The following is a 21,851-nucleotide window of genomic DNA, read 5'->3' on the forward strand; positions in this document are numbered from 1 at the left end:
TGAGAGAATCCCAGTGAAAGTGAGACACATCGATGCTCACATTCCTAAGAGCAAAGCTACTGAAGAACAACACCACAACCATCAGGCAGATCTAGCTGCAAGAGTTTCCCAAGTGGACACAAACTCTGATCCTGATCCTGATCTTGACTGGAAACACCGAGGTGAGCTGTTCTTAGCTCGGTGGGCCCATGACTCGTCAGGACATCAAGGCAGAGATGCAACCTACCGATGGGCTCGTGACAGATCCATTGACATTTCCATGGATGCTATCACACAAGTCATCCATGACTGTGACATTTGTGCTGCTATTAAGCAGGCAAAGCGGATCAAGCCCTTGTGGTACGGTGACCGATGGTCCAAGTACAAGTATGGTGAAGCCTGGCAGATTGACTACATCACTCTACCTCGTTCCCAATCTGGTAAGCAGTATGTGCTGACTATGGTAGAGGCAAGCACTGGATGGTTGGAAACTTATCCATTTCCTCATGCAACTGCACGTAACACCATTCTTGGTCTGGAGAGACAAATCCTGTGGAGCCACAGAACTCCAGAGAGGATTGAGTCAGACAACGGAACTCACTTCAAGAACAATCTTGTAAAAAACTGGGCCAAAGAGCATGGCATCAAGTGGATATTCCACATTCCCTACTATGCACCAGCTGCAGGGAAGATCGAACGCTACAACGGTTTGCTGAAAACCACTCTCAAAGCCATGGGGGGTGGATCTTTGAAAAACTGGGAGAAGCATTTAGCACAAGCAACCTGGTTGGTGAATAGTAGAGGTTCAGTGAATCGAGCTGGACCTGCCCAGTCAGATTTATTGCGAAAGGAGGAAGGTGATAGAGTTCCTGTTATCAGAGAAAAGAATCTGTTAGGCAAAACTGTTTGGGTATTTTCTCCTTCAGGAGAGGCCAAACCTGTCCGAGGGGTGGTTTCTGCTGAAGGTCCTGGTCACACCTATTGGGTGATGCAAGAAAATGGTGAAATTCAGTGTATTCCACAAAAGAAATCTAACTTTGGCTGAGAGAGGTTAAATTCAGAGTGTTGTGCAGATACGACATCACGCCCAAGAGGAGAATCCATGAGATGTATGGTGCACGAACCCTGAGAGCCCTGAGTCACCTGAGAGTCCCTGTTCCTTTCTTCACTCCATCTGTGAGGAAACAAACTGTTTGCTGTTTTTCCTGTGATTTGACCCTTTTGAATCATCTACATCTGAGATAGCCAGAATGGACTATGATCTTTATTCATTCGTTGTAGATATTGTTTTAGATTAGACAAATAGTAGTAGCAGCCAATGGAATTGTTTAGAAGGGGTGGACTGTGATGGTTTGAAACTGTCTTTTAATTTTTCTTTGCAAGTTCAAGCAGAGAAAGTGAAAGAATGTAAATAAGTTACTATTGGGTGTAAAAAAGCAAAATAGTGATTGTTCTAAACACTTCCATTGGATAGATAGAAATGTTTAAGAACTATTACTCAAAACAAAGTAGGCACTCTGCACTCTCTGCATTCTGCAGTCGGGGCAGTTGCTGGGCTGTCTGGCTGCTGTTTCTTCTTCTCTTCTGGGGGAAGATAACACACTGACCTTGACGAGCTAAGTTAACAATTTCTCTGCTTTAACTAACTCTGCTTTCTGTCCAGGGGCGTCTGGGGGGAAGAGAGGCCCCTTTGGGAAAGGTCCCCTTTGGGGGGAAGCAAAGGGAGATTGGTTGTGCTTTTCTGTTGATTGTATATATTTGTAAATATTGTAAATTTTATATATTTGTACATATTCATTACATTTCATCATAGATTGTAGATTCTGCTTGTAAATACAGCTTTCATTTGCTTCCAGACTGAGCTAGCCTGGTTATTGTTGGTGGGGGGTGAATTTCAGCTCACACTGACACAGGGGGAGAAAGAAAGTCGCTGTTCAAATGGGACCAGCCCCGGGCAGAAAGCTGGCAGCAGCAAGCAGTTATCATAACCCAGCAACTTGCCTCACTACAAAGAAAGACAGAATATATCTTTCCATGCGTACAACATTCAGTAACATTCTATTCAAAGCGCCCGCACGTAGCCGCGTGATAGTTCTAGCTTAACTTGCCTGGTGATAACTTTATAAATATCTCTGTACATAGTTGCAGCAGCAAGTGTCTTGTTGAGTCTCCATCTAGTGGACAAGCAGTGGAACTTCACCTTTTGTTCCCTTAATTAGAAATCAATTCTGTAAATATTATAATTGGGTATGATTGTATATACTGAACCAGTTATGGACTATATTTTTACAACCATGTATCCGAATGAATATATATAGAGTGATTAATCAATTATTCATCATTTTAATAATTAACAAATATTAATTTTCATATTTCATAATTAATAACCATCATCCTCCATCCCTAATCCCCCTCACCACGACAAACACTCTGCTTCAAGACAGGGCTCACACAAAACATTTCTCCAGTCACTCACCTGGCAATCAGGGCCCTCAGGAGGCTCATTTACTTTGTCAAAATGGGGTCACCGATGGGCTGAGATTGAAGACACCTCTAGCCTGACCCCTGCTTGAGCAAGAGCAGCTAGAGCAGGCTTGGGCTTGAATTTCTTCAAGGATGGAGATTCCACAGCCTCTCTGGGCAGTCTGGTTCTTTGCTTTTCCACCTTATCTTCCTGCGTTTCACTTTGTGCTTGTTGGCTCTTGGCTATTCACAGGGTGTCACTGAGAAGAACCTTTGTCTGAACATTCCCAACTCACTCACCCTGCTGCTGCAATCCCTTAGCCATCATCATGCTCCTTTGCTGGACTTGCACCAGTGTGTCCTGACTTCCTTGTACTGGAAAAATCAGCACAGGACCCAACACTCCAGCACTCCCTAGTGCTAAGCAGAGGGAAGGGATCACCTCCCTTGACCTAGAGGCAGCATTTTGCTCAGTACAACCCAGAGTGCCATTGTCCACCTTTGCTGCAAAGGCACACTGCTGGTTTACAGGCAGTCTGATGTCCACCAGGGTTTCTCTGCCAGATATCTTTCTATAAGGTTGCTCCCAGTACATACTGGTGCCTGGTGTTCCTCCCCAGGTGCAGGACTTTGTGCTTTCCTTTGAGGAACTTCATGAGCTTCCTGTCTGCACATTTCTCCAAGCATGTTCAGGTCCTGCTGAGTGGCAGCATGACCATCTACTATGTCAGCTACTCCTCCCAGGTTTGTACCACATGCAGACTCACTGAAGCTGCACTCTGCTCCTTCTGAGGTCACTAGAGAAAAGGTTGGACATTGGCTGTATCAGCACAAGTAAAAGTTATACCCTGAGCACTCAGAAATTAGGCTTCTCCATGAAATAAATGTTCATGGAATGACAAATATGTGTACATTACTTTTTTTTTTTTTCTTTTCCATTTCCCCCCTCACTAGCAGCACAGCACAGAACAGAAATGCACTTTGGGGAGCAAAATTAATGTATTCAAATAAGATTTTTGTGTCTTGAAATCAAGCTCTAAATATCCCTCATAACACGTTCAATCTCTTTTGGAGCTTTATGGGTGCATCAAGAAGAAGCATTCAATTTATTAGCAAACTAACCAAGTAAATCTGGGTTGTTTGGACCTCTGTGTCTGTGCTAACCCTAGAGGCTAGATGTATGTTCCAGAGGTCCTGGTGGTATCCAGGCATCCAGTGGTCCAGTTGTATCCAACACATTGAATACCACAACCAAGATCACGGGATGTTAGGGGTTGGAAGGGACCTCTGGAGATCTTCAAGTCCAAGAGTGAAGGTGATTTTGACAAACTATCTTTGGAAATGGCTTTTAAAATTACAGGCACAGGATGGAAAATCAAACTTTAATTGCTTGGCTTTCAGTTACCTCTGTGGAATGTCGATAATAATATTTTATCTAAGATAGTTCTAATTGTTTTCTTGCAAGAAGCCACATTATAATCATATTAAGACACCTCAGGGTGCCTACCCTGACAATAGCAGGTCCTGCTGTGGCTGTTCCTTTGATGTGCTGGTGGTTTGCTCTCCCTGCTGACTGTTCATTTGTCTTTTCTGGACACAGATTGATCACAACTTTTACCAGGTTTTGGTTATTTCACTCAGAAAAGTGTCGGTCAGTACTGTGTAAACTGGAGCAATCAAGCTCATTTTCTGATTTTTTTTTTCCAGAAAGCCTGATTTCTGGTGTTTATGTGTAGGGCACCTTACAGTCAGGGGTTCCATACAGTTGGGTGGTGACATAATAGCCAAATGATCAAATAATGATGATGAATACTTCCCCATTTAGCTAGACTGGTGACTGCAGGAAAACGTGAGCAGTCCTGGGAAGCTGATGTGAAAACAGACTCGTGGATCCTTACTGCTCATCTCAGAAAGCCGGACACATCCATTTTGGGTGGTTTGAGGCTGTTGTAAGACATATTGGCTTGCTGGGAACAAGCTGTTTGGGAATACAGGATTAGGCACCACAAAGAGAAACCAGCTGCTTGTTTCTGTGGCAGCCCTTTGTCATGGGTAGGTGGAGCAGGCTGCCCAGAGAGGTTGTGGAGTGTCCTTCTCTGGAGACATTCAAAACCCACCTGAATTCATTTCTGTGTGAGCTTCTCTAGGTGATCCTGCTCCAGCAGGGTGGTTGGACTCAATGACCTCCGGAGGTCCCTTCCAACCCCTACCATTCTGTGAAAGCATTCATGTGAAAAGGGGCTTTGAACACTTCACATTGAAATATGGAACAGTCTCTATGCTTTACTCTGCAGACATGTAGAAAAGCAACCAACAGCCTCAAAAGTGTTCAAGGCAGATTTTGTGACACCATTTTAGTGCTAACATGACATTAATTTAGTCAGTTTACTTAAAATCATTCACATGGAGGCAGTAAGTAGCCAAACATGATGAAGTGAGTAGAAGAGCTTTGAAGTTGCCTTCAGATGCTTCAATTTAAACAAATTCCTCTGTAAACCAAAGCCACTCTGCCTCACACTTGGCATCCCTCCTGAGTAGGAATCTTTGAGCGGGGAAAGCCCAAGATCTGAGTGGCTTTTTGCACACATCTGGCTAATAAAGGGTGAACTTACCTTTATTCTCAATGCCAGCACTAATATCCTCCCTCTCCTCTGGCTTTTATGATACCTGAATGAACTCAATATCTCCATGAAATACATCTCTTTCTTAAATTTAATTATAAATACCTAATGGCTTCAAAAGGCATTAAGGCACAGGGAGGTGGGCAGGTAAACAGAGAGAGAAGCATGCAAGCTTGCATCTACAGCTCATATTTGTAGCTCAGTCATATCAAAAGATGATTTTCTGCTTGGTCGTAACAGCAACATTTCCTTATGTCTCCAGCAATGCTGTAGAGAAAAAAGCCTTACTAACAGCTAGTAGAGTTAAAGATAATTTTATCTTGGACTCAGTCTCCAAAAAGACAAAGCACCAACAGCTTGGCAATTGCGTGTTTAAGGAATGAAGAAATTCCCTCAAGGTTTGGTAACTTAGCCTGGCCTCAATTCGTTCTACACCTCTCTTTTTTCCCAAGCCAGGAGCATATGCATCAAATGCACAGCAGTATGCAGGATCCTATACAAAACTGGGCAGCAAGATATAAAAATTAAGTCCTTTTGTTACCCTGAAGCAGTGCCACTGTCCTGAGGTTATAATCCAATATAAGCTGCATTGTTTTTAAAGCTGAAAAGAGGAAAAGCAAACTAATGTTGGGATAAACAGTGTCACTTTGGAGGTAGTGAAGTGAGGGAGAAGATACAATTGAAGCCAGACTATTTAATGGCACTTTATCCAAGAGTTGTCTTAATATTGCAGGATCCATGGACCTAAGTTCCATATTAATATGTGGTTTATGATTCCCCCTGCCCTAGAATGAACCCTAATTTCATTATCAATTCCAGACATCTATGCCTGAAATGTATTTTCAGTGTTTACAATGCTTTTCAAAACAGAACTAATGAACTGTGTGTTTTAAAGGATCCTGTGGGCTTTGTAGGCAGGCCTCTTATCACAGATAGAAAGCAAATGGGAGCAATAAAGTTTGAAACGATGCCTGGTGTACAAATAAAAGTTGTAAGCAGCAGGTTCAATATCTTTGCATAATCATGACTCATCTAGCTGAGTTATCTGCAAGCAGAGAACTTGGGATGTGACACCATGAAATGCAATTTCACGAGGGAAAGGAAGTTCTCCAGCTTGGCCCAAACTCCTGTGTATCTATGACCTAGACGGGATCAAGACAGAGTCCTGCTATGGAACAGGCAGCGGCTTCAGCCTGGAAAGTCATCCAGCAGCTGTACTCTCCACTTCAAACTGTGAATAAACCCCAAACAAACAAAACAGGTAGAAACATTTGCAGGTGTTCTAAAGAGTTGCAACAGAAATTCTGCTTTAGTCTGATTTCTTCCATCTCTGGTTCTCAGACATTGGAAGAGGCTGCCCCAGGAAGTGCTGGAGTCACCATCCCTGGAGGTGTTCCAGCAGCCTGTGGAGCTGGTGCTTAGGGACATGGCTTGGTGTTGACCCTGCACTGCTGCGTTGAAGGTTGGCCTGGTGTACTGGTTTGGGGCCAGACAGATCCTCTCTTGCCCTGAGAGGGACAAAAGAATGACACTCACACGAACGGATTGGAGAGTGATGGAAAGTTTAAATATAAAAGCAATTGGTGAAACTACAAAAGACTACAAAGCATAGCGGCAAAGAATATCCCAAAGCATACTGAGCCCCTTACATAATTCCCAAAGCTTCCCAATCCTTCCCTTCTCCCACCTGAGGGTCTCCCCAAAACCCCCAGGGCTCTTTCTTCCCCCCCTCCCGCTGCTAGGCAAGTCTCAGGCTGGCCAGGTCTGAGACTGCCCCCCCCTCCATTCTCCTCCTGGCATTAGGCCTAGTCAGGCCTGAGAGGTCTTGAGGATACTCCCCCACCTTTACCAGATAAGAGAGAGCATTTCCCATGGGAGTAGAGAGGGAAGAAAGAGGAAGAAAGAGGATGACTTTGCAGATGGATTTATAGGGGGCAGGATTTATGGGTAGAAATATGCTGTTTCTTGTGTCCACCCCACTGGGTGGGCACCTGGGACACCAGAGGTGTAACATATGTGGCAGTAGCAGGGGGACACCCAGCCTAAACTGCCACACCTGGATGAGCTTGGAGGTCTCTTCCAACCAGATGTCTCTTGTGATTCTCCAATTTCTTTTTTCGTTACCTTTCCTCCTGGATTGGCTGAGCCAGCTCCTGCAGATTTAGCTTGTCTGCTGCTCCTTTGCCCACATCTGATCACAACTAATATCAGACATCCCAGTTACACATCTTCTTCTGATCACTCTCAAATTGCCATTTGAATCACTTTTTCATGTTTTCAGAGTGTGATACCTGGATGTAACTCTGTATTATTTCATGCTTGGTGTTATTTTATTTTCTGCTGCCTTGTTCTTTTCCTCACCTTCTCCAGAACATCCAAAGATGCTGTCTCTTGCTTTAACATCTTACTTTGAGTTCTTACACCACTTACATCCATTTGCAGATCTAATATTTTTTTAGATGCAGAAATGTTCTTCAAATCTTCATAATACCCTGTTTTCATAGTTGGCATACAGAGAAGTGCTTGGGCAGATCAGATTTTTACAGGAGCAAAGTGATCCGTAGCAGCCGGATACAGAATGTAAATGCATATCAGCAAAGAACATGGAGGTTCAAAGCAAGCAATAAGAGAAACCTACAGACAGGCTGGAAAAATCATGACCTTGAATTGTCTGGGATTGGTAAGCATTGCAACAGGGTGGTAGAGCTTCTGCCTGTGCTGTATCACAGCATGTGCTGCTTAAGCACCTTTGGAGATGACAGGAAGAAACATATTTTCTGGGATCAGATCAATCATCCTAAACTAGGCATTTAAAATAGGTCACAGAAATGTAAGAGTGGCAATGCTTACTAGTCATTAATGTAAGAGTGGCACTGCTTACTAATCATTAATTTCAGTGATTAGTTCAGACACAGATGTCTGCACTGTCAGTGTGGAAAGTTTGATGAGACAGAGCCTTACTCAGTGGGATTTCCCTCTTTAAAGCTTTTGCCTCTTTTCCAGCTCACCCACTGAGTCTGTGCTAATCAGCATTTGTCCTTGGCTTTATGGTAGAAATCCTTACCTAGGCAGACAAAATTGCTATTTCTGCACCCAAATAGGAAATGAGATTGCAAGTGCAGTGGGATACCACATAGAATATGCTGAAAAAAACTCCTCTGTGCAGAAGAAAAACAAAACCTTTTACTTCTTTCATGCTAGGTCTTATACCTGCAGAGAGGAGTGGGTAAGGCCTGTCAAAGCACTCTCTGCTCCACTCCATTTTGTCATCTTCATGGCAGGCTCAGTTAGGGCTGTGAGGCAGCAGTGTGTTTTGCTCCTAGAGCTCTGCCTCACGTTTTGCTGGAGGGTGCAGCAGGCTGGTCTTTAACGTGTCTAGCAGCTGCGGACGTGGCCAGCACGGTGCTCTGAGGTGCCATGGGGTCTATTTTGCAGAAATATATTAGCTATTTCCAGAGGAAATAATTCTTCAGGTTCATGTGTCTTCCCTGCTTGCTTAGCCACAGAACCTCTCCCTGGTGGGTAAAGTTGTTAAAGGTCGTTGTGTGTGTGTGGATCCAAGATAAAATTGCTCCAAGAGCTGACTGCTTGTTTCTCTGACACCTTTGCAGTGGGGCATTCTCCTGCAGGTGAGGTGAGCTCTCATTATCACTGTCATTACTCTAAGGAAGCCAATTTAGCGCAGCTTTCCCATCTGGAGCGCTTTCTGCCAGCTAAAATACAAAACTCTAGTCTGAGACAGGAGCATTTTATTAGATTAAGGAGCATGCTGGGAGTACTTGGGGGACTTTTCTCCTCAGGGAGAATTTTACATGAGGAATGGACCTTGTGTGGCTAGGGCAGGTTCTCTAAGACAGCCTGTCGGCTGCTCAGGACACGATTTGTGTTCTGTGCACCCAGGGGACTGTCCAAATCCATATAAAATAAATGTCGAAGAAGCCAAGGAGTCTACAAAGGAAAGGGTTGGTTACCAATGTTCAGGCCCGAAATTCTGCTGAGGGGAAGCTGGTCCTGAGTCCTCACTGCAGTCATTCCACAGAAAGAGTTCTGCCAGGGAGGTATTGGCCTGCAATAAATGTTTTAGATCTGGTATCTGTCTATTATTCTTAATTCTCTTTCTTCAATGGAGATTACTAATTTTATCCCAATGTTTCCAATCCAAGTAGATGTATTCTGACACAAAACCCAGGGAAGACTCCTTCAGTCTGAAGACACCATATATGTATAAGGTGAGAGGAGAAACAAAAGGAGAGAGCAGGATCAGATCCCTTCTGAATGAATCTGGGATCCAGACACAATCCAGAGCTACTAATCACCCTGTACAGCCCCTTTAATTTCTGTTAATCAAAGCAATTAAAACCTTTCAAAATTCCTGCCCAAACCACATTTTGAGCATCTTAATGCTTTCTTTTTTCCTGTTGAAAATATTAGAATTAAATTTGTATTTCAAACTCCATGATGAATACGTAAGGGAAAAAACAAAAAGAAAGAAAGAAAAAAGTTGGTGGAAAAGCAGTCAAAGAACTGGCTCTCAATTCAGGGGAACTTCTGCTCACAGCTCTGCATTCCCTCTTTACACAGGTGACAGGGACTGCCTGTAACTTCATGGGAGCCTGAGGAAAGCATTGTCCTTGTGGTGTCTTTAGCTAGGAACCCCTTGTTAGATAGCATCACTGTGAGCTCAGATGTATGAAATCCTCATAACCACTGATTTGTAAACTAAAACAGGCAGCCTGGGACGAGCAGCTGGAAGAAAGGCTTTGAACCTGCACACGTGTGATTTCAGGTGGTCATACAATTTCTATCCCCATTTTTAAACACCAGTCTGAGTGGCTTCAGAAAATATTTCTGCACTCAGGATATTTTACATCCCCCCTGTTTACAAAGTGATTGAGTTCTTTCCTCTGCCAGATGTTCAGGAATATGATTTTTATAGAGAGCTATGCCATGTAGTAAAGTTCTCAAAAGAAGCAGTAAACATCTTGGTACCTTTCCCTAAAAAGAATGCCTGAAAGCAAGCAAATAAATAAAAAATTGGCTAGATGCATAGAGACACCTGAAAGGAGGCTGCAGTATAGAAAATTGAAGACGTCCACTGAGTGAAATAAGATTCTCTATTATCCATACAGACATCTCTTAGAGTGCATTTCGGCTGTGATGTTTTATTACAGAAGTTTGTTTGCTGCTCTTGCCAATTTCTTAGTAAATTCCACTGTCTATACGCTTGGCCTTTGTGTGACATTGCCGGTTTAGGTCATTTACTGTCCTCACTTCAGAAAACAGTCATACACAGAGCACTGAGGGGAAGAATATAGCCTTGAGACAGGTCTGGAATCACCAGAAGAGAGCTCATTAGGGTTTTGCCCAAACCAGACATGTCTGACCTATTGCAGATTACAGTGGGAGCCTTAATGGAAGCTGCTTGCTGTGTTTACTTAAGGAATGAACTGGATTATGCTGTGATTATAAAAATAGGGACTTTTGTTTAGCTGACCTGTCTTAATTTCATTATTTTATTTTCCAGATTCTTTCCTAGCAATCAGCACCCAGACAAGGCAGCTGTCACTCTCCTGATGGCCTCCCCTGGCAGTAAATGTGCCTCCAGCTTGAAGTGACCTCCATGCCTGCATCCACACCTGCTGCTGAGGATGTGGGATGCTCTGCCTGTGCTTTCCATAGCTGTCCCCAGGACATCTAATGTGCCAGAGCAGCTCCTGCTCCATATGCAGCAAAAAAGTGCCTGTAAGTCTTTCTGAACTAGAACTCCGTAGTCTTATGCAAACTTGGAGCATGCTTGGGCTAAAGTTTGTTTGGAAGAGAGCTGGAAATGATGGGAGGGATGGATAGGGCAGGCTTGGTTGGGTGCTGCATCAGCATGATTGCATGAGCAACAGGCAGAGCCAACAGGTCTTTGATGGTTGCTTATACCTAAATCCACCTAGAGCCAGGGAAAATCAACACCTGAGTCCCTTCCTGCCCCAAGACTCAAACACATCCTCAGAGTAGTCAACTCACCCTCTCTCTTGCTGCCCTCAAATTCCTGTTACAAAGGTATGATGTTTATTGGTGGCAAAATTTATTGGCATGGTATTTCTGTTTGCAAGTTGAAAGTGGTCATTAAGGCAAGAAGACCCCAGGAGATGTGGAGATTATTCTTCCTCCTGCTTGTTTTGGAATTTAGGCTACTCTACATGAAGCCTTAGTGACATCCCAACATCCTTAATCTACTGGCTGCAGGTCCTTTAAAACTAAGGGGCTTAAATCTAGTCACTTAATATAGCCAGATTTGGAAAGTTTTGTATGATCTTCTCTTAATTCACTTTTAATTCCTTTATACATTTTTAATTGCATTTTTAGAGTGCTGAAGTTGAAATTCACCTAGAGTGCTGCAGAGAGCTAATTAGTCAATGTGTAACGAGGAAGCCTATTGTGTTTGGTACAGCTGAGTGGCACTGCAATTCAAAATATTCTGCCTTTTTACTGTGAAGATGGCACAGTAACCTGGTTCCAAGGAAAACCTGCAGACACAATATTAACCTGGTAAATGTGAATGGAAAGGAATAAAACAGGTAAGCAAACACTCACTTTCCCTGGCAGTCAGATAATGTTCATGATTAGAGCTGAGCTGGTAATGACACTATCTGAATCTTGATGGAAAAAAAAAATTGCTGCCTAACTATTAATTTAAAAAAAATGAAAAAAGCAAACAAGAAAAGGGGTTTCTGCAGAAATGGAATTAATTGTAACACAGTGCATTCACAAACCCAGCAATCTATTCTGACTGCCTTAAACTCTCACTGCCCACTCCAGCTGCCAAGGACAGGACAATAAACTCTGGCCATGGCACCAATAGCAGCAATGTTCCTTTTTCAAACTGTAAAGGCTAATTTTTTCTATATTTATCTTTGCAACTGGGGACAATAATGTTACCTTTATGCTGTGGAGCTGTAAATGTGAGCTGGTTTGTCTTTTTGAATCACAGAATGTCTCAAGTTGGAAGGGACCTCAGAGATCATCTACTCCAACCTCCATACCATGGGCTGGAACACCTCTCAATTAGACTGAGCTGCTCAAGGCTTCATCCAACCTGGCCTTGAACACCTCCAGGGAGGAGGCATCCACAACCTCCCTGGGCAGGCTATTCCAGGGTCTAACCACCCTCCTACTGAAGAACTTCTTCCTAAGATCCAGTCTAGTTTTAGGTTGTCTTTTATAGAGCAGTGGAAGACAAGCTTGGCTTCTTCTGCTTCACCCAAGAAAATTGGATGACTTGGAAAAGCTCAATCCGTTTGGTACCCTGAAAGCCACATTTGAGATCATAGTCCTGTTCTGCTGTGCATTGTATGGATACATCAGACAAAACAGAGGAAGAAGAGAAGGGGAAATGGGTAAAGAGGAGGTGTAACCTGCTTGGCAGCAAAACTAGGAAATAAAAGTCAAATCCAATTAGTATTACCTCAGAGTATGGCTCACAAGAGAGGAGCAGTCCAAATCATATTACAGAATGGACTTCAGAGAAAGGCTGGAGATTATCTTGCTGAAAGGTGATATTGTGCCCAGTCAGGAACAGTAATGCCACTTTGCTTCCCTGGGAAAGCAACTGATTTCAGTGCTGTGAAATTCTGCTGGGTTCATGCTTAGCTGCATATGTGAAAAATTCAAGAAGGTCTGTGTCAGATACTCCTGACATCCTGGGCTCTTGAAGGAAAAAAACAAAAAGGAAAAGAGAATTCTATTTGGCTGTGTGCTGTACAAATGTCCTCAAATGCTGCAGGGAGGGTAACATTGCCCTGTGGAAGCAAACCTGCAATACCTGAAATGGAAGATATGAAAATTTTAAAATAGCTTTTTGTCATTTATTTATGCTATGAGACATTTTCACCAAATTAAAGACAGGTGAAATCCAAACATCAAGGGAGAATGCTTTGGGAAGATTTTGACATGTGAAAATAGCTCTGCACAGAAACATAGGGAAGCTGATTTTGTGATGAGAATCTGAACACTGTGACTTTGGGATGTGGAGAAACTGCCTCAGAACTGCAGTTCAGGCATCCATTGGTCCCTCCAGCTTCAGTCAGGCTTCAGTGGAGACCTCCTTTTTGGTAAGGTATTAGTGGTGCAGCATGTATGAGGAAACTCAGCACCTGAGTGCCTCAGAATGGAAGACAATCCTTATTTTCTGTTCAAAAGCAATTTTGCTGACAGATTTGAGACTGCTCCTTCCCTTCCTGCATATATTTCACCTGATCCTGGGTTTCTTGTCTACCAGTTTCGTTGTCTAGCCAGGTATAATGGAAAGAGTGGTCAGGTCCTGGAATGTGCTGCCCAGGGAGGTGGTTGAGTCACCAACCCTGGATATGTTTAAAGGTGGTTTAGATGTGGTGCTTGGGGATATGGTTTAGGGGTGAACCTTGCAGAGTAGGGTTCTGGATTGGACTTGGTGATCCTGAGGGTCTTTTCCAACCTGAATGTTTCTGTGATTCTGTGATGTGGTGGAGAACTTCAGTGAAAGCTACTCCTCCTCTGGTATCAAACACCTACTTGAGGATAAAGATTAATATGGTAGAGATGGAAATTCCCTTCTCTTCAGAAGATGTGGCTAGATGGATCTCTCACAAGGACATGAAAACTGAATCCTCCTTTGGACAGTAAGATATCAAAGTATCCTCAGAGGATTCTTTTGTTCAAAATTCAGGATTTGATTTGTGTAACAAGGTCCACCTTGACACAAGGAGTACTCCAAGCCACCACAATTAAAGCCCATCAGTTTGTGGATCAAAAGCATAATAAGAAATTACGTGAATAGCATCAAATCTCGTCATCTTTTGACCACAGCACCCATGGGACTCTTAAACCCATGCAATTTTAGATGAAGAGAGGATTTCTTTCAGCTCATGGCTGCAACTTGGAATTCACAGGAAGAAACTTTAAAAGTACCTTCAGAGTTCCTCCTGTGTGGGGAGCTTGGCTGGTCTTCATTTTGCAGACTCTGCTAGACCACCCAGCTGTAATTCCAACCACCATGATGGACTTGCATGAGGAAAAGAAAATGAAGCCACTTTTTTTTTTTTTTTTTTTTGAGGTAGTTTGCTTTAGCTCTACAGTAAAATGTCTTTTACAAGGACATGATATAGTTGCAGAAAGGAAAAAGCCTCCTTCAGGATGTGAAGGCCCATAGCACAGATGGGGGAAATCTCTAGTTCCTGAAGGAACCTATTAGTTAGTAACAGTCTCCTCTTTCTGAAGGGAAGGGATAGGCACTGCTGCTTGTGTGGCAGCAGTGGAATTTCAGAGGATTATTTCAGTTTGTACTTGACAAACACTGAAAGATGGTAAAACCAAGCTGGTTGTGTTGATGCAATAACTATGACAAGGGGAGATGGGTTTAAACTGAAGGACAATAGGTTTAGATTGGATCTTAAAAAGCAGTTCTTCACTACAAGTGTGGCAAGACTCTGGAATGGATTGTCCAGAGAGGTTGTGGATGTATCCTCCCTGGAGATATTCAAGGCCAGGCTGGATGGGTCCTTGAGTAACCTGGGCTAGTTGAGAGGTGTCCTGCCCATGGCAGGGAGGTTGGACTAGATGATCTCTGAGGTCTCTTCCAACCCAGGCCATACTATGATTCCATGAACTACTAGAGAAACTGAATTGCTGTCTTGGGCCAGATTCAGAACCCTTTAACGCCTTTGCAAGGCTTGCTCTTCCAGGTCACTGGGAAAGGGAATTGCTTTTGTTTTTTGCACCTGTTCTTTTGGAACACACTGGGTTTACTTTTTGTATTTGAGGAGAACTGAAGCTCCAGAAAGCCTTCATCACACAGCCATCAATAAGTTGTAACGATCCAACCTGCTCATCAATATGCTTGTAAAAACTCTACCCCAAACAACTCACATCCTGCACACTTGAAATATTTTCATCCTTTGCTGGAAATAATTTCTGTAGAAGTGTGATTATAGCTGAAGCCTCTAACCGGCCTTTTCTCAAAAGACTTGAGCAAAGGGAAGCTGTTTGAGGTACTTCTACAGGAGCAGTCCCTTTGGTTTTGCCTGTCAATAGTTCATTTAAATAAATGGTTCATTCCTGTCTCTTTAGCTGAATATGTGCTCCTTTCTTAGCTCATCCCTCTCCATATTTTGACACTGACCTGCCTGGAGCACAGCTCTAACCTCATGTTAGGTGTCTCTGCCACGTGTCCATGGATCACCTACAGAACGTGGCAGGTTCCTGAGCCTCGGTTCCCTACTTCAAACAACTGCCAACTCAGAAGTTTGTAGCTTTGGGATGTGGCCAGAAGCGATGTCAAGATGATATAAACCATTTATTATTGTATTTACCATTTTCTGGCTCTATATAACTCTTTGTTTTGGAAGCAAGTCCTTCAGCACAGTCTCTTGAATACCAGGTCTTTGATGGAAGGGACAGTATGATCCTAAGCCATCAATTTTACTGTGCTCAGAAAAAGTGGATTAAAATAGCAAAACCCCTCCACAGCCAGCACTGAGAACAGAGGCCTCTTCCAGAGAAGGTGGCTGCACAATCTTGGTTACCAGGGACCTCGAACAAAGATTGTTTTTAGTGATGATAACAAAGACACAAACACAGATTTAGAGCTTTATCTTTTCCTTATTGAAATTTCTGTCAAAACTTCCTTAACTGGATGAAACTATTGCAAAAGTTTCTCCGTTTGGTTGAAAGCTGTTTCCTCGGCAGGGGGATTTCATTGGAGTGCTGACATTTCCACCAAAGAAAAGACAGGAGGATGTTTTACTGTAGGGTTGATCGTGTTGGTGAGGCCAAACTTCCAGTGCTGTGCTCAGTTCTGGGCCCCCCACTCCAGGAAGGACATTGAGGGGCTGGAGCCTGTCCAGAGAAGGGCAGCGAGACTGGAGAAGGTCCTGGAGCCCCTGGGCTAGAGGAGGGGCTGAGGGAGCTGGGGGTGTTCAGGCTGGAGAAGAGGAGGCTGAGGGAGACCTCATTGCTCTCTCCAGCTCCCTGAAGGGAGGTTGGAGTGAGGAGGGAACAGCCTCTGTGCTGTGATGGAGAGACGGGACGAGGCCTGATGCAAGCCAAGTGTCGATTTATTGTACAAAGCTTTTTCTTTATATAGGTTAACATAACATCAGAAGGCAGCTTGTAATTGGTCATTGGTATGTCCATACTACAGTTGTAAATTCATGATTGGCTACAGAGAGAAAGTATCACACGAACGCATGTATTTTTCAGAAGGCTTAAGAAAACGTCAAGCAAGAGATAAAGGGATTCCATAATTCTGTCCTAAGTTTTGCTTTGTTCTTGTTATCAGGTCCCTGCATAACTCCCTTAGGTCACAGTGGCCTCTAGGGAGACGACCTGTCTGTGTTTTCCTTCTAGCTGCACTCTGTTCCCAGGGTTTGCCACCCATCAGGGTTAAAGCATCTCCTTCTATCAGTAAGGCAGTGTCTGGGGTTCTAGTCCCTAAATCAATTCCTTCACCTCTGCTCCTTGGTGGCAAGGGACAGGAGCAGAGGAAATGGTTGCAAGCTGCAGCAGGGGAGCTTCAGGGTGGACACTAGGAAATATTTCTTGCCAGTGAGGGCTCTCAGACATTGGTGCTGAAGTCACCATTCCTGGGGGTGTTCAAGCAGTGTGTGGAGCTGGTGCTTAGGGACATGGTTTGGTGTTGACCCTTCAGTGATGGGTTGAAGGTTGGCCTGGATGAGCTTGGAGGTCTCTTCCAAATGGATGTTTTCTGTGATTCTGTGGTTGTGTGGTGTGATTGTTTCTTCTCTCAGGTGGAATCAGACAGGACAAACAGAAACAAAAAGCAGCAATGATGCTACTTGCAAAAGTGGCTTTCTCCAAGGGAGTCTATCTCTGCCTAGGTATGCAGGTTTTGAACCATTGCCTGTGGAGGAATGGACTATCATAGCTAACCTGCTTCTAAAAGGGAAAACAGCCTGAGTGTGTGACAGCTAATTATTATTATTATTTTTTTTTATATATCTGGGATGATTTGATAAAGAGTAGGAGACAAACCATGTTGGAGTTTAATTCATGAAAATAGAGCAAGAAATCCTCTCTCCCTTCTGTTGCTGTGCAGTGGGTGTGGAACAGAGTCAGTGGCCCGAAGGCATGACCCAAACCTCTTTGGTTTTCACAATAATGAAGCAGGAGTGAAATGGTAGCCTGGGAAGTGGAAAAATTATTTTATTCAGGCAAGTCACCTGGCTGTCGGTTTTTGCCAGAGTTGACAGAAGGGAAAGGACAAGCAGACACAAGATGATGATTCTGGAAAATCCAAATAATAATCAAACTCCACTGGCAGTAATAGAGGTTTAAGTAATCTACTCCACCACATTTTAGAGCATGCCGCTCTATAATCTCCACAGAAATAAAGCATCAGTGTTTATCTGTCAACACTGCTTGATATGTAGTCAGCAGAGTCAGAAATAGGCCCACAGAAAATCAAACCTGGCCAGAGCACAGAGCCTGCTTCCCAGCCAGCACTTCTCCAAGTGTAACTGAATGACATATTGCTGTATTTGGCAGCAGAAACTGCTGCTGTCCCAGGGCTGAGATTTAAACAGGCATATTTATGGGGTATTCCTGAGCCTGCCCATCAGCTAATTAATGTTCTTTTGGTTTGAATGGGTTTTTTTTAGAAGTAGTTTATAAAACTTTGGGGGATATTGATGAATTTCTCATGTTTTATTCCAGGGGCTCTGCTATGCTCTGAGGAATGTTTTGGCCAAACAAAATTTCTGGCCTGTAGTAAAAGTGAGGAAAGAGAATAGAGGCTTTTGAACTTCCAATCCTCTCCATGACATGAGATTAGGCATGAAGCACAGAAATTATTTCAAACCCAAACATTGTCTCAGGGTGTAATAGATGCAAACCCAGAGCCCTTTGGCATCTATAGCACTACTCCTCAGCATCACAGCCAGAGTCGGCAAAGCCTTTCACAAGGTTCTGACAAATCTAATTACTAATAAACTGTCAGAGCTTCCCATGGCTCGTGCAGTCCAGCAATCAAATAAAAGCCTACAACAGCTACTCTACTATGGGGAGACCTCTTCTGGAGTAGCGTGGTATGGTCTGGAGCCATTAACAGAAGAAGGACATGGACCTGATGGAGCAGGTCCAGAGGAGGAACATGGAAATGATCCAGGGGTTGGAGCACCTCTGCTATGGGGGACAGGCTGACACAGCCAGGGTTGTTCAGCCTGGAGAAGAGAAGGCTCCTGGGAGACCTTAGAGCAACCTTCAGTACCTGAAGAAGGCCTACAAGACAGCTGGGGAGGGACTTTTTACAAGGTCATAAAACAATAGAACAAGGGGCAATGGTTTTAAACTAGAAAAGGGTAGATTTAGACTGGACATTAAGAAGAAGTTTTTACTATGAGGGTGGTGGAACACTGAAACAAGTTGTCCAGGGAGATTGTAGAGGCCTCATGCCTGGAGACATTAAAGGGCAGGCTTGATGTAGCTCTGAGCAGCCTGATCTAGTTGGGGATGTCCTTGCTTACGACAGGGGGATTAGACTAGCTGATCCTTGGGGTCCGTTTCAGCCCAGTCCATTCTATGATTCTGTGATTCTATCTGATAAATATTGTTTCTCAACAAGTAAAGGGTATGCTGGTAAAACGAAACCCCTCTGATTTTATTTCATTTTTACTATTTGTGATGGTTTGAAACTGTCTTTTTAATTTTTCCTTGCAAAGTTCAAAACAGAGAAAGTGAAAGAGTGTAAATAAGTCACTATTGGGTGTAAGTAAGCAAAATAGTGATTGTTCTAAACACTTCCATTGGATAGATAGAAATGTTTAAGAACTATTACTCAAAACAAAGTGGGCACTCTGCACATTCTGCATTCTGCAGTGGGGGCAGTTGCTGGGCTGTCTGGCTGCTGTTTTCTTCTTCTTCTCCTCTGGCTGAAGATAACACGTACTGACCTTGGCAGCTAAGTTAACAACTTTCTGCTTTAACTAACTCTGCTTTCTGTCCAGGGAGGTCTGGGGGGGAAGCTCCTGGGAGAGGGAGGCCCCTTTGGGAAGGGTCCCCTTTGGGGGGAAGCAAAGGGAGATTGGTTGTGCTTTTCTGTTGATTGTATATATTTGTAAGTGTTGTGAATTTTGTATATTTGTACATATTCATTGCATTTCATCATAGATTGTAGATTCTGCTTTGTAAATACAGCTCTTCATTTGCTTCCAGACTGGGCTAGCCTGGTTATTGTTGGGGGGGGGGGGGGGAATTTCAGCTCACACTGACACACTATTTCTCTGAGTATTTAGAATGTGCAATTTATCTGTCTTTACCTGAAAATAAATCACAACCGGGAGTGGGGAAAGAAAAGGAAGAGAGCAGTTTTAAATAGGAGGTTTAAGGACACTAATCAGTGAACAAAAACCAGTCCCTTAGCCCTGGCTAAACACCAAGTTCAGTATTTGCTATTTCCACCACAGGTGCCTTCTTTCTTCTATCTTTTCAGTCTCCTCTGTAGCCCTTCTTGAATTTGATTAAGGGCTAAAGTAAAGCTCCAACACCATTTAATATCATTCAATTGCCCATGTGATAATGATGAGTTATGGCAATGCCATGGAACCAAAACCCTTGCAAACAGTGTTAAATGAATGGCAAATGTTCTGCTAGGTGCTGTGTTTAAATAAGCTCACTTGGGCCTCAGCACTCAATTTTTAGGACTGAGGTTATTGGTGTTTGAGTAATGTTTTAGGAAGAAAAATTTCCACGGAAATAATTTTGAATGTACTGGTGTGCAGGAAACCTGAGTGCTGATAAAAAGAGTGATTGTTCAGGGGACTGAGGTAGTTGTGCACTGAGGCTAATCAGGGAGAAGAATAAAGCTTAGTAAAGAAAGACAGAGATAAAGGTAAATAAAGAGTAATTTTATTCAGGATCTGCCTTGTAAACAATCCTAAGTATTTATTTATTTATTTATTATGAACACTATTGCTTTATTGGGCAATAAAGACATGGGCTACAGTTGCACCATTTCTTATTGGTAGTCATCCATCTGTACTTCTACCAAAGCTGAGTCTTTGTTCCTTGCACTCAGAGCCTCTCTCTTGTGTTTGGGAAGAAGGTAAAGGGTAATGCTGAAAATCTCATCCAGGAAACCATTTGGTATTCTCTAATCATGCTGGGTTTATCCCCAAACAGTGCTCTGTATATCAGGAATTATTGTTGAAGCAAGACACAATACACTTATCACACTGCACTCAGCAGATCAGTATTGCAGTGGTTGTTTCATTAGCATCATATTATTAATGTACAATATTAGCATATTCTTTATGCTAATAATGATTAATTGTACTTCTGTTTTGGAAAACAACCTGCCTCCAGTCATGTGTATAAAGAATATTTGGTATTGGCATAGCTTCTGCAGAACTTCCAAGCAGTTTGGTATTATCAGATGAGTAGTCGAAAAAGACACAGAACCACAGAATGGTCTGGGTTGGAAGGGACCTCCAAAGCTCATCCAGTCCAACCCTCTGCAGTCAGCAGGGACATCCTCAATTAGATCAGGTAGCCCAGAGCCCCGTCCCTCTGCAGCTTTCTTGTAGCCCACTTCATGTGCTGGAAGGTCACTATTAGGTCTCCCCAGATCCTTCTCTTCGCCAGCCTGAACAACCCCAGCTCCCTCAGTCTTATTAATATTTGGCACATTTAAGACTGTTTTTTAAAGAAAACTCAACCTCTAGTAATTTTTTTTTTGTTTTACTCTTCTCCACTGAACACTCTCTTCTGTGTCACCATTTAAAACCTGAAGCTGCTAAATCAGGAGCATTCCTAGGTCTGCCTCTATAACTCCACTGCAACATTGTTATTTAATCCAAACATTCCTGAAGTATGTAATCAAGCAGGTGTCAGCCCTAGGAGACCCAAACAAACCCAAACTACAAGAAGGACAGAGAGAGACTGTTTACAAAGGCCTGCAGTGACAGGATGTGTTATAGTTTGAAGGTGGAACTTTAGCCTAGCTCCTAACTGCAAAGACTAAGAGTTAAAAATGTAACTCGACGACCATTGGACATGCAGTAATAACAACTGATAAGTATATATCATTCTATTTGTTCATTGAATAGCTTATATTTGGTTGCACAGAGTTCTTTCTCTTTTTTCCTTCTGTTGCTTCTGCTTGCAACTTCTCTCTCTCTCTCCCCCGTGCCCTTGCTGGGATAATCTGTTTTGACTACTGTGTGAGGTACAGGGAAGGAGAGAGGGAGAAGAGGGGAGGTTGTGAGTAGCCCCCTGGACCGACTGGGCGGGGTGATCCTGTACAAAGGGGTCCTTGTATTTGTGTTTTTCTGAATTGTAAATATATGTAAATATATATTTTTAGATATTTGTTGCATTTTTGTATTTCTAGATGTTGCTTGCTTTATAAGTATGACTTCATTCTGCTTCCAAATCAATTGAGCTAGTCTGGAGATTCATTTTGGGGGTAATTTTCCAAATTTGTTGGGGGGTAGTCTTGACCCACCTTAGGACAAGAGGCAATGGCTTCAAACTAGAGCAGAGCAGATTTAGATTGGATGTTAGGAACAAGTTATGAACTGTGAGGTTGGTAAAACTCTGGAATAGGTTGCCCAGGGAGGTGGTTGGGGCCCCATCCTGGGAGCTATTCAAGGTGAGGCTGGACAGGGCTCTGGGCAACCTGATCTAGTTGAGAATATCTCTCCTGACCGCGGGGGGGTTGGACTGGATGACCTTTGGAGGTCCCTTCTAACCCAGACCATTCTGTGATTCTGTGAAACACCAGAAATTTAGTTTGGGTTCAGTGAA

This window comes from Indicator indicator, chromosome 13, assembly GCF_027791375.1.
Source record: "Indicator indicator isolate 239-I01 chromosome 13, UM_Iind_1.1, whole genome shotgun sequence".
Lineage (NCBI taxonomy): Eukaryota > Metazoa > Chordata > Aves > Piciformes > Indicatoridae > Indicator > Indicator indicator.